The sequence below is a fragment of the Hemitrygon akajei genome, chromosome 23, assembly GCF_048418815.1.
Source record: "Hemitrygon akajei chromosome 23, sHemAka1.3, whole genome shotgun sequence".
NCBI lineage: Eukaryota > Metazoa > Chordata > Chondrichthyes > Myliobatiformes > Dasyatidae > Hemitrygon > Hemitrygon akajei.
In genome coordinates, this window is record NC_133146.1 from 16015811 (window position 1) to 16028056 (window position 12246).

The window sequence follows — 12246 nt, forward strand, 5'->3', positions numbered from 1 at the left end:
GGCAGCACTAGCCAACATCAACTGAGATACCTTGGCATACAGGTTTTTCACTACATCCTGCAAAACCCCACTTCTGTGGCATCAGACATCACTTCAGCACCAGAGGCTACTACTGAGGACTTTACCCTACTGATGGAGGACTCCCGCTCCACCATCGTATTCTCCTCTTCTCTTATCAACTCAACAAACGAGGGTCATGGCGCTGAATTCTTATCACCAATCACCAGTAGAACTTCCTATCTTGGGGTCCTTCATCTTGTGAAGCATTCCTTATAATTGCAACTTCCTGTCAGAAGACCATGAACTAAACTACTGTCCTTCAGAAAACTCTCCCCCATAGCTCCTTGGAACTTTCTCTCACTTCCCAAATCCTGATCAGCTGACTCACATTCCTAAATTAGATAACGTGGGTCCTTATCTGAGCTGAAGCCAAAACATACTTTCGAGCATAGCACACTGCTTTTACAGAAAACTACAAACATAAACTACCTCACAGCATAGCAGTGGAAATCTTAACCAGGGAATTACACAATCAAGTCAAGAAAACTAATCTCAAGGTCGTATTTGGTGACATATACTATTTATCATCATATACCATGGTGATAAATTTACTTCGAACTTTGAATGTTGAAGTTAAGTTTATTGTCATATGCACAATTACGGTGAAGTTCAGAAGCAGTGAAAAATTTGCTTGTTTCAGCATCACAGACACATAGATACAGACAACACACAGAACATATACAAGAGAAAAAGAATGTGAAAAACAAGATTTTAATGCAAACAGACACAATTGAAATCAGGTCCATTGTAATACAAGAGATGGCCTTAGGGTCCCATTGCTGAGGTAGTGATTAGAGTGTGCAGGTCAGTTCAAGAACTTGATGGTTGGAGGGAAGAAGCTGTTCTTGAACCTACTGATGTGGGACTTCGGGCTTCTCTACCTCCTGCCTGTGGGGGTTGATCTTTTGGGTAAGGTTTTTTTTTCAATGAATTTAATATCATTCAATTGGAAGGCTGTGGCTCAGTCATCGGCGTATCCAAATTTACCAGATTTGGTTTTAGGGAGGTCACTGAGGTACCGATGGAACAAAGCTGGAGGCAGAACTGACCCTCGGAGGACGCCATTGTGGAATTTCATAATGTGACTGGCGTAAATTCATAGGCAGAAGAAAGAATGGGAGCTTGTCAGTCTGTGGAGAAGGTGTAGGATCTTTTCACATGGGATGATTTGGGCTAGTTTTAACATTAAGCCTTGGTTCCAAACAGAGTCGTATGCAACAGATAAATCGATCAAAATTGCTCCAGCTTTCTCCTCAGAGTTCAACAAAATAATAACTTCCATATTTCATCTGGACAACTAATTAACCAAACGTAAAACTTAATATTAAACTAAATGACAAACAGCTACCCAACGATCCACACCCAAAGTACTTAGGAGTCACACTAGATTGAACTCTCTCATACAAGATCCACCTTCAAAATGTTGCAAAGAAACTAAAATCCTGAACAGCAATGATCAGGAAGATAGCAGGAACCAAATGGGATGCTCATCAGTCAGTCCAATGAAGATCTAGCCAAGCACTATGCTTCTCAGTCACTGAATATTGCACACCCACTTAGGAGAGAAGTGTTTACACAAACATTATCAATACACAGCTCCATGCTTCTATGAGAATAATCGCAGGAGCCCTAAAATCCTCCCCTGTCCAATGGCTCCCAACAATGTGTGGAATAGTACCCCCGGAGATCCATTGAAGAGCAGCTTCAGCAAAATTCTACAAGCGAATCCAAAGTATGGACAACAGCATTCCATTTGGAAAATGCCCCTCCAACTTCCCAACCCATATCCAGAAAACCTTTCTACAACTTGAGAAACCTCAACTCCAATGACTCCAACAACCTCAACTCCAAACACTAAATGGCGCCAATACTGGCACCCCAACATGCCTCCCGGTAGAGTTCTGATCGATGACCCTACCTTGCTCATCCCGAGCTTTACTACAACTACAAAAAAAAAACTAGAGAGCCGACACGCCAAAATAGCGCAAACACTACACCGATGGGCACCTGACAAACCCCAGCTTGCCCCTGTGGTGCCCCAACCCAAGACATCCTCCACCTGGTCCAAACATGCCCTCTCACCAAGATCCAAGACAGCTTTGCCACGGTCCATCGATGTGGCTACGATCTAGAAGAGCGGCTTGACAAAAACCAGTTAGAAGTTTGAAGAGAATAACACCGGCCATATGAAACAACATTGCTATTTGTTTATATTTATGCTTGCACAGTTTGTTGTCTTCTACGCTCTACTTGGTCTTTCATTAATCCTGTTATAGTTACTTTGCTGAATATGCCCACAAGAAAATGAATCTCAGGGCTGTATATGGTGACATATGTACTTTGATAATAAAATTTACTTTCACTTTGACTTTTGAATGGTCCATGAACCCATGAACACTACCTCACTAATTTGAAGGCAACATGAGTGAATCTGCAGATGCTGGAAATAAATAAAAGCACAAAATGTTGGCAGAACTCAGCAGGCCAGACAGCATCTATGGGAGGAGGTAGTGACGACGTTTCAAGCCAAAACCCTTCAACCCTCCTGATGAAGGGTTTCGGCCCGAAACGTCATCACTACCTCCTCCCATAGATGCTGTCTGGCTTGCTGAGTTCTGCCAGCATTTTGTGTTTTTATTTACCTCACTAATTTGCTCTCTTTTGACAGTAATTACTTATTTTTTGTGTTACTTATCGTAAGTTTTAATACAGTTTAATGTATTACACTGTACTGCTGCCACAAAACAACAGATTCTGTGACCTATGTTGGTGATAATAAGCCTGATTCTGATTTTTACCTTCAGAGACTCTGTCATTTGGCAATAAGTGGCCATTCTAATTAGAAATTGGCCAACAGCCTGGTTGAACTGTAGTTTAATTACAGTGGGACTGAAGTTACACATATCCATAATGTCCTCTGGGCAAACCCACGGTTGGATGGGTACATGGCCCTCGCTCTGCCAGGCAGTCCATTACCAACATGGTTTCAGTGGCATACTTAACATTCCCACTTCTGTGTTTCGGTTCTGGGAGTTGATCTCAGTCCTAGGAGACGCTGTTATTTGAGGTTACTCACATTTCATGGAAGAAGATCACAGCTGTTTGATGCTATTTAAACAGAACGTGGAACAGCACAGCGCAGTGCAGACTCTCTGGCCTATGATGTTATGCCAATCTTTTAACTTACTCCAAGTTTAATCCGATGTTTCCCTTCCACTCAGTCCTCCAGTTTTTCTTAATCAATGTTCCTATTTAAGAGTCTCTTAACCGTCCCTAATATATCTGCACCTCCCAGCACCCCGACAGTGTATTCCATGCTCCCACCAGTGTCCGTAAAAAAAGCTTCCTCTGACATCCCTCCCCCACCCCTGCCACATTACTTTCCTCCAATCACATTAAAATCATGCCCTTTCACATGACCCAACTCCATGCCGGGAGTATGGTGCTGGGTGGCCACTTTATCAACACCTCTTTATCATTTTACACACCTCTGTGAAGTCACCTCTAATTCTGCTTCACTCCAAAGAGCCAACCAGCGGGTGCTGTAGATCTGCAGCTCTTGAACTTGATTCTCTGTCAAATGAAGGTCAGGTAGCAGCATACGGTGCCGAAATGGCTGATGATAACTGCTCCAATTCCTAATGAGAACACTGGGTAGTAATCAGTGAATGTGTGACCCTCAGAGAGGAGCGGCTGTGCTCAGACTAGAGGGTTGTAACAGCCTCAGCTGGTTGTGAGGACTGCATGCTCTAAAATCTCATTGTTTAGCTGGCAGTAATGGAGGAACCCTTACGACTGGGTTAGAGAATGTATCCTATTAAGGTAGGTTGAGAAAGCTAAGGCTTTTCTCTTTGAAGCGAAGGAAGATGTTGAGACGACCTGACAGAGGTAGACAAGTTGATAGGCATAGGTGAAGCGGATAGCCAGAGCCTTTTTCCCAGGGCGCTAATGACAAATGACAAGAGAGCATAATTTTAAGGAAGGTATCGGGAGGAAATCCAAGCAACACACACAAAATGCTGGAGGAACTCAGCAGGCCAGGCAGCATCTGTGGAAAAAAAAGTACAGTCGACATTTCAGGCTGAGATGTCAACTACTTTTTTTTTCCGTAGATGCTGCCTGGCCTGCTGAGCTCCTGCAGCATTTTGTGTGTGTTGCTTGGATTTCCAGCATCTGCAGCCTTTCTCTTATTTCTGGAGGGATATTAGAAGTAGATTTTTCACGCAGAGAGTGGTGGGTGTATGGAAGGTGCTGCTGGGGTGGTGGTAGAGTCAGATACATTAGGGGCATTTCAGAGACTCACGTGGTTGAAAGAAAAATTCAGGGTTACGTAGGAGGCAAGGGTTAGATTGATCTTAGAGCAGCTAAAAGGTTGGCACAACATCGTGGGCTGAAGGGCCTGGACTGTACTGAAACGTTCTAAAGTGCCCTATGTCTCTGCATGAAGTTGTTTCAATAGGTTCAATAGGTACATTTAATGTCAGAGAAATGTATACAATATACATCCTGAAATTCTTCTTCTTCGCAAACATCCACGGAAACAGGGAGCGCCCGAAGAATGAATGACAGATAAACGTTAAAACCCGAACCCCCCCAACTCCCCCCATGCATAAACAGCTGCAAAGCAATAACCCCCCCACCAGCAAAATAGCATCAGCACCCCCCACCGAGCACTCAAGCATGCAGTAAAGCATCAGTAAAGACACAGACTTGCAGCACCCCGAAGACTACTCGTTCACCCAGTAATCCGACATACCACAGGCTCTCTCTCTCTCCCTCTCCCTCTCCCTCCCTCCCTAATAAGGGAAAAAGAGATGTCCCCATTTCACAGCGAGAGAGGAGACATAACAAAGCAACTCACTGATTTATGATGTTAAAAATTTGTTGCATCGCTTTTTCTGGTCTCTGGGCACGCAGCCAGCAGCTAGCTCACTGCTAACGACCTTCTGTCTCCCACGACACACCAGTTTTCTGCAGCAACATCGACCTCGAATCCGCCCGCCTCCAGAGCCAGGAAAATCCGGCACCCTGCAGGCGCGCTCGCCCTCCAGGCCGAATCCTTGGGATATTGAAAAGTGCCCGGTCGTGAGGCGCCGAGAGCGGGTCCCATTTCCGCAAAGAACTGAAGTCAGCGTGTAACTCCAGGTCAGGGTCTTCAAAAGAACTGTGAAAAGGAAAAAAATTCTTCATTGTGATAATCCTCATTGGAAATGTGTCGGTGAACTCGTTCATTCAGGTGGAGAGGACGGTGTGGCATGGTCAGATTTTATTGTCCATCCCTATTCCTCTTGAACTGAGTTCCTTCCCTGCCAGAAGGCCACCAGGAGGTACTGTGGGCTGGAGACCACACAGATGCGTAAGGGCAACTGGTTTATCTTTGAGCTCACTGCTCCAGCTCCTTGACTTCAATTAGAGAAAACGGGTCAAGTGGGGTTTCAGCTCAGCTCTGGAACTTTTAGTCTGGATCACTGGGTTAAAGGCCCAGTAACGTCAGCTGCTAACCCTACCCTCTAATAAACACACAGCTCCCACAGACAGCAAAGGGCCAATTACTTGGGAGTATGGTTGAAGGGAAATAATGATAGCAGGTGTCAAGGAGAGGTCCTTTGTTCTTCATACCCTGACTATTGCACTGTTCACCTCTAATGAGTGGGCAGACGAGATGTCAAAGGGTCATAGGGTCACACACTATGGTAGCAGGCACTTCAACCCAATTTTTCTGTGCTGTTTTGCCCGGTGAGTTATTCCCATCTGCTCTCTAAACCTCTCCTATCCAAGTCCTTATCTAGATTGCCTTTAAACATTTCAACCATTATTTCTGGCAGCACATTCCCAATACACACCTCTCTTTGCATGAAGAAGCTGCTCCTGATGTCCCTTTTAAATCCCTTGCCTCTGATCTCAAACCTATGCCCTCTTTGTTTTTAGCACTCCTCCGTGGGGAAATGACTGTGCTTTCATCCTGTCTGTGACCCTCATGATCTTATATACCTTTATCAGGTCAACCCTCAATCCCCTAAATTCCAGGGAATTAATTCCTAGTCTAAACAACCTCTGCTTGTAGCCCAGGTCCCCAAATCCAGACAGCATCCTGTTAAATCCTTTCTGTACTCTTTCTAGTTGAATAACATCTATCCTGTAAAAGGCTGATCAAAAATCTAGCCAATACTCCAGGTGTGCCTCACCAATGTCTTGTATAATTGTCATCTTAAATGATGAACAGAAACTGTTGGAAACACCCAGCTTGTCGGGCAGCAGCTGAAATGGCTAACATGAGAGAGCATGGTGCTGGGGAGTAGGTACAGAGGAGATGTCGGGGTTAAGTTTTTTACACAGAGAGTGGTGAGTGCGTGGAATGGGCTGCCGGTGATGGTGGTGGAGGTGGATATGATAGGGTCTTTTAAGGCAGGGGTCCCCAACCTTTTTTGCACCGCGGACCGGTTTAATATTGACAATATTCTTGTGGACCGGCCGACCGGAGGAGGGGGGGTGCTAATCATGACCAGAATATAGGTGAAACCATTAGTCACTTATAAGTGGCTAAACTCAATTTCGTTTTTAAAAGGGTTTATCTAACTAATTTAATATTAAACACACAGCGCACATTTTCCTTCCGTGAATATAGTGATAAGTCAATTATAACACACTTATAAGTCAATAGCATCATAATATTTTAAGTAACGTTTGGATATTAAACACACAGCGCATATTTTCCTCATATAAACATAAAATCATTGCAACACACCAATATTGCTGAATCAGTGGGAGCCCTGGGCTTGTTTCCCTGCAACAAGGCGGTCCCATCGAGGGGTGATGGGAGACCGCGACTCTCGAAGGGGGTTCCTTATGTCCAATCTATTCTGCAATTTAGTTTTTGTTGCATTCACTGCAGAAAACCCCGCTTGGCAGAGATATGATGTTAGAGATATACGATATCATCATTAGGCCTTTTATGTCCCCTACCACCTCTTCCAAAGAAACTCTCAAGCAACGTTTGTTTTTCACTCATACCGACTGATGACCTCGCGTGCATTCCAATTCAACAGTGGGCGTGGCAGGGAATGAGGAAAGGTGCAGCTGACTCATATCGTTTCATATCTCCAAATCATATGGTTTCCTCGTGGCCCGGTAGCACATGTTTTGCGGCCCGGTACCGGTCCGCAGCCCGGTGGTTGGGGACCACTGTTCTAAGGGACTCCTGGATAGGTACATGGAGACCTTGGTGACGTACAGGTTTTTTCCATTGAGGTTGGGTGGGACTACAACCAGAGGTCATGGGTTAAGAAACATAGAAACATAGAAAAAAAATGACAGCACAATACAGGCCCTTCGGCCCACAAAGCTGTGCCGAACATATACTTACTTTAGAAATTATCTAGGGTTACCCATAGCCCTGGGAAAAAGCCTCTGACTATCCACACGATCAATGCCTCTCATCATCTTATATACCTCAAGCAGGTCATCTCTCATCCTCCTTCACTCCAAGGAGAAAAGGCCAAGTTCACTCAACCTATTCTCATAAGGCATGCTCCCCAATCCTGGCAACATCTTTGTAAATCTCCTCTGCACCCTTTCTATAGTTTCCACATCCCTCCTGTAGTGAGGTGACCAGAATTGAGCACAGTACTCCAAGTGGGGTCTGACCAGGGTCCTATAGAGCTGTAACATTACCTCTCGGCTCCTAAACTCAATCCCAGGTTGATGAAGGCCAATACACCGTATTCCTTCTTAACCACACAATCAACCTGCGCAGCAGCTTTGAGTGTACTATGGACTCGGATCCCAAGATTCCTCTGATCCTCCACACTGCCAAGTGTCTGACCATTAATACTATATTCTGCCATCGTATTTGACATACCAAAATGAACCACCTCACACTTATCTGGGTTGAACTCCACCTGTCACTTCTCAGCCAAGTTTTGCATCCTATTGATGTCCCACTGTAACCTCTGACAGCCCTCCACACTATCCACAACACCCTCAACCTTTGTGTCATCAGCAAATTTACTAACCCATCCCTCCACTTCTTCATCCAGGTCATTTATAAAAATCACAAAAGAGTAGGGGTCCCAGAACAGATCCCTGAGGCACACCACTGGTCACAGACCTCCATGCAGAATATGACCCGTCTAAAACCACTCTTTGCCTTCTGTGGGCAAGCCAATTGTGGATCCACAAATTCAAGGTCCGCTTAGATTCCATGCCTCCTTACTTTCTCAATAAGCCTTGAATGGGGTACCTTGTCAAATGCCTTGCTGAAATCCATATACACTACATCTACGGCTCTACCTTCATCAGTGTGTTTAGTCACATCCTCAAAAAATTCCATCAGGCTGATAAGGCATGACCTGCTTTTGGCAAAGCCATGCTCACTATCCCTAATCATATTTTGCCTCTCCAAATGTTCATAAATCAGGATCTTTTCCATCAATTTACCAACAACTGAAGTAAGGCTCACTGGTCTATAATTTCCTAGGCTATCTCCACTCCCTTTCTTGAATAAGGGAACAACCCTCCAATATTACGGAACCTCTCCCATCCCCATTAAAGATGCAAAGCTCATTTCCAGAGGCTCAGCAATCTCCTCCCTCACCTCCCACTGTAGCCTGGGGTATATCTCATCCAGTCCTGGTGACTTATCCAACTTGATGCTTTCCAAAAACTCCAGCACATCCTCTTTCTTAATGTCTATATGCTCAAGCTTTTCAATCCACTGTAAGTCATCTCTACAATCGCCAAGATCCTTTTCCGTAGTGAATACTGAAGCAAAGCATTCATTAAGTATCTCTGCTATCTCTTCTGGTTCCATACACGTTTTCCCACTGTCACACTTGATTGGTCCTATTCTCTCACGTCTTATCCTCTTGCTCTTCACATTCTTGTAGAATGCCTTGGGGTTTTCCTGAATCCTGTCCATCAAGGTCTTCTCATGGCCCCTTCTGGCTCTGCTAATTTCATTCTTAAGCTCCTTCCTGCTAGCTTTATAATCTTCTAGATCTCTATCATTACCTCCACCCCATCTAAACCCCTTGCTCTAGGGAGATGCCAATCAATATTAGGGAAATTAAAATCTCCCACCACGACAACCCTGTTATTATTACACCTTTCCAGAATCTGTCTCCCTGTCTGCTCCTTGATGTCCCTGTTACTATTGGGTGGTTGATAAAAAGCATCCAGTAGAGTTATTGACCCCTTCCTGTTTCTAACTTCAACCACAGAGACTCAGTAGACAATCCCTCCATGACTTCCTCCTTTTCTGCAGCTATGACACTATCTCTGATCAGCAGTGCCACACCCCCACCTCTTCTGCCTCCCTCCGTGTCCTTTCTGAAACATCTAAAGCCTGGCACACTAGATAACCATTCCTGCCCCTGAGCCATCCAAGTCTCTGTAATGGCCACAATATCCTAGCTCCAAGTACTGATCCACACTCTAAGCTCATCTGATTTGTTCATGATGCTTCTTGCATTAAAATAGACACATCTCAAACCATCGGTCTGAGCATATCCCTTCTCTATCACCTGCCTATTCTCCCTCTCACACTGTCTCCAAGCTTTCTCTATATGTGAGCCAACCGCCCCTTCCTCCGTCTTTTCAGTTCGGTTCCCACCCCCCCAACAATTCTAGTTTAAACTCTCCCCAATAGCCTTAGCAAACCTCCCTGTCAGGATATTCGTCCCCCTGGGATTCAAGTGCAACCAGTCCTTTTTGTACAGGTCACCTCTGCCCCAAAAGAGGTCTTTAAGGTGAAAGGTGAAAAGGTTAAGGGGAATTTGAGTGGAAATTCTTCACTCAGAGGGTGGTGAGAGTGTGGAACAAGCTGCCAGCACAAGTGGTGCACTCAAGCTCTATTTCAATGTTCAAGAGAATTTCGATAAGTAGGTGATGATCCCAACATGGACTAGATGGGCCAAAGGGACTGATTCTGTGCTGTACTTTTCTATGACTCTATGGCATACCAATTTTCTCGAATTCCTAATGAAATATAGCCACTGTCGTGCTTTCTTTGTTAGTGCATGAATATGTTGGGCCCTGGATAGATCCTCAGAGAAGTTAACAACTGGGAACTTGAAACAGCTCACCCTTTCCAGTTCTGATCCCTCGATGAAGACTAGTGTGAGTAATTTCTGCTTCCCCTCCCTGAAGTCCACAATCAATTCCTTGATCTTACTACCATTGCGTGCAAGGTTGTTGCTGTGACAGCACTCAACCAGGTGGTCTATCTTGCTCCTGTACACCTCCTTGTTGCCATTTAAAATGATGTCAACAATAGTTGTGTCATCAGCAAATGTATAGATGGTGTTTGAGCTGTGCCTGGCCACACAGTAATGGGTGTAGCGAGAGTAGAGCAGAGGGCTAAGCACGGATCCTTGAGGTGTGCCAGTGTTGATTGTCAGCGAGGAGGAGATGTTATTTCCAATCTGCACAGATTGTGGTCTCCCTTGTGAGGAAGTCAATAATCCAATTGCAGAGGGAGGTGCAGAGGTCCAGGTTTTGGAGCTGGTTGGTTAAAACCTCTACCATTCATCTACCTATCCACTCTTTAAGGAAGGATGGAGGCAGCAGAAAGGAAATTATAAACCAGTTAGCCTGATCTCAGTGGTTGGGAAGATTTTGGAATCAATTGTTAAGGATGAGGTTATGGAGTACTTGGTGACACAGGACAAAATAGGACAAAGTCAACATGGTTTCCTTAAGGGAAATTTTTGCCTGATGAACCTGTAGAAATTATTTGAGGAGATTATAAGTAGGGTAGATAAAAGGGATGTAGTGAATGTTGTATAGCTGGATTTTCAGAAGGCCTTTGACAAGGTGCCACACATGAGGCTTCTTACCAAGTTAAGATCCCATGGTATTACAGGAAAGTTAATAACGTGGGTGATTGGCAGGAGTCAGTGAGTGGGAGTAAAAGGATCCTTTTCTGGTTGGCTGCCAGTGACTAGTAGTGTTCCACAGGGGTTGGTGTGGGGACAGCTTCTTTTTATGCTGTATATCAATGATTGAGATTATGGAATAGATGGCTTTGTGGCCAAGTTTGCAGGTCCCACATAGGAGATTGGTGGGTAAAATCAAAGCTCAGGGCATCGGGGGGAAGGCATTGACATGGATAGAAAACTGGTTGGCAGATAGAAAGCAAAGGGTAACGGTGAATGGGTGTTTCTCGGAATGGCAAGTGGTGACTAGTGGGGTGCCACAGGGTTCGGTATTGGGGCCACAGCTGTTTACAATTTACGTCAACAATTTAGATGAAGGCATTGAGAATAACATCAGCAAATTTGCTGATGATACTAAGCTGGGTGGCAGTGTGACATGTGATGAGGATGTTAGGAGAATTCAGGGTGACTTGGATAGGCTGGGTGAGTGGGCAGATACTTGGCAGATGGCGTTTAATGTGAATAAGTGTGAGGTTATCCACTTTGGGAGTAAGAACAGGAAGACAGATTATTATCTGAACGATGTAGAGTTAGGTAAGGGAGAAATACAAAGAGATCTAGGAGTCCTTGTTCATCAGTCACTGAAGGTGAATGAGCAAGTGCAGCAGGCAGTGAAGAAGGCTAATGGAATGTTGGTCTTTATTACAAAGGGAATTGAGTACAAGAGCAAGGAAATCCTCTTGCATTTGTACAGAGCCCTGGTGAGACCACACCTGGAGTATTGTGTACAGTTTTGGTCTCCAGGGTTAAGGAAGGACATCCTGGCTGTCGAGGAAGTGCAGCATAGATTCACGAGGTTAATTCCTGGGATGTCTGGACTGTCTTACGCAGAGAGGTTAGAGAGACTGGGCTTGTACACGGTGGAATTAAGGAGATTGAGAGGGGATCTGATTGAAACATATAAGATTATTAAGGGATTGGACAAGATAGAGGCAGGAAATGTGTTCCAGATGCTGGGAGAGTCCAGTACCAGAGGGCGTGATTTGAGAATAAGGGGTAGGTCATTTAGGACAGAGTTAAGGAAAAACTTCTTCTCTCAGAGAGTTGTGGGGGTCTGGAATGCACTGCCTCGGAAGGTAGTGGAGGCCAATTCTCTGGATGCTTTCAAGAAGGAGCTAGATAGGTATCTTATGGATAGTGGAATCAAGGGATATGGGGACAAGGCAGGAACCGGGTATTGATAGTAGTTGATCAGCCATGATCTCAAAATGGCGGTGCAGGCTCGAAGGGCCAAATGGTCTACTTCTGCACC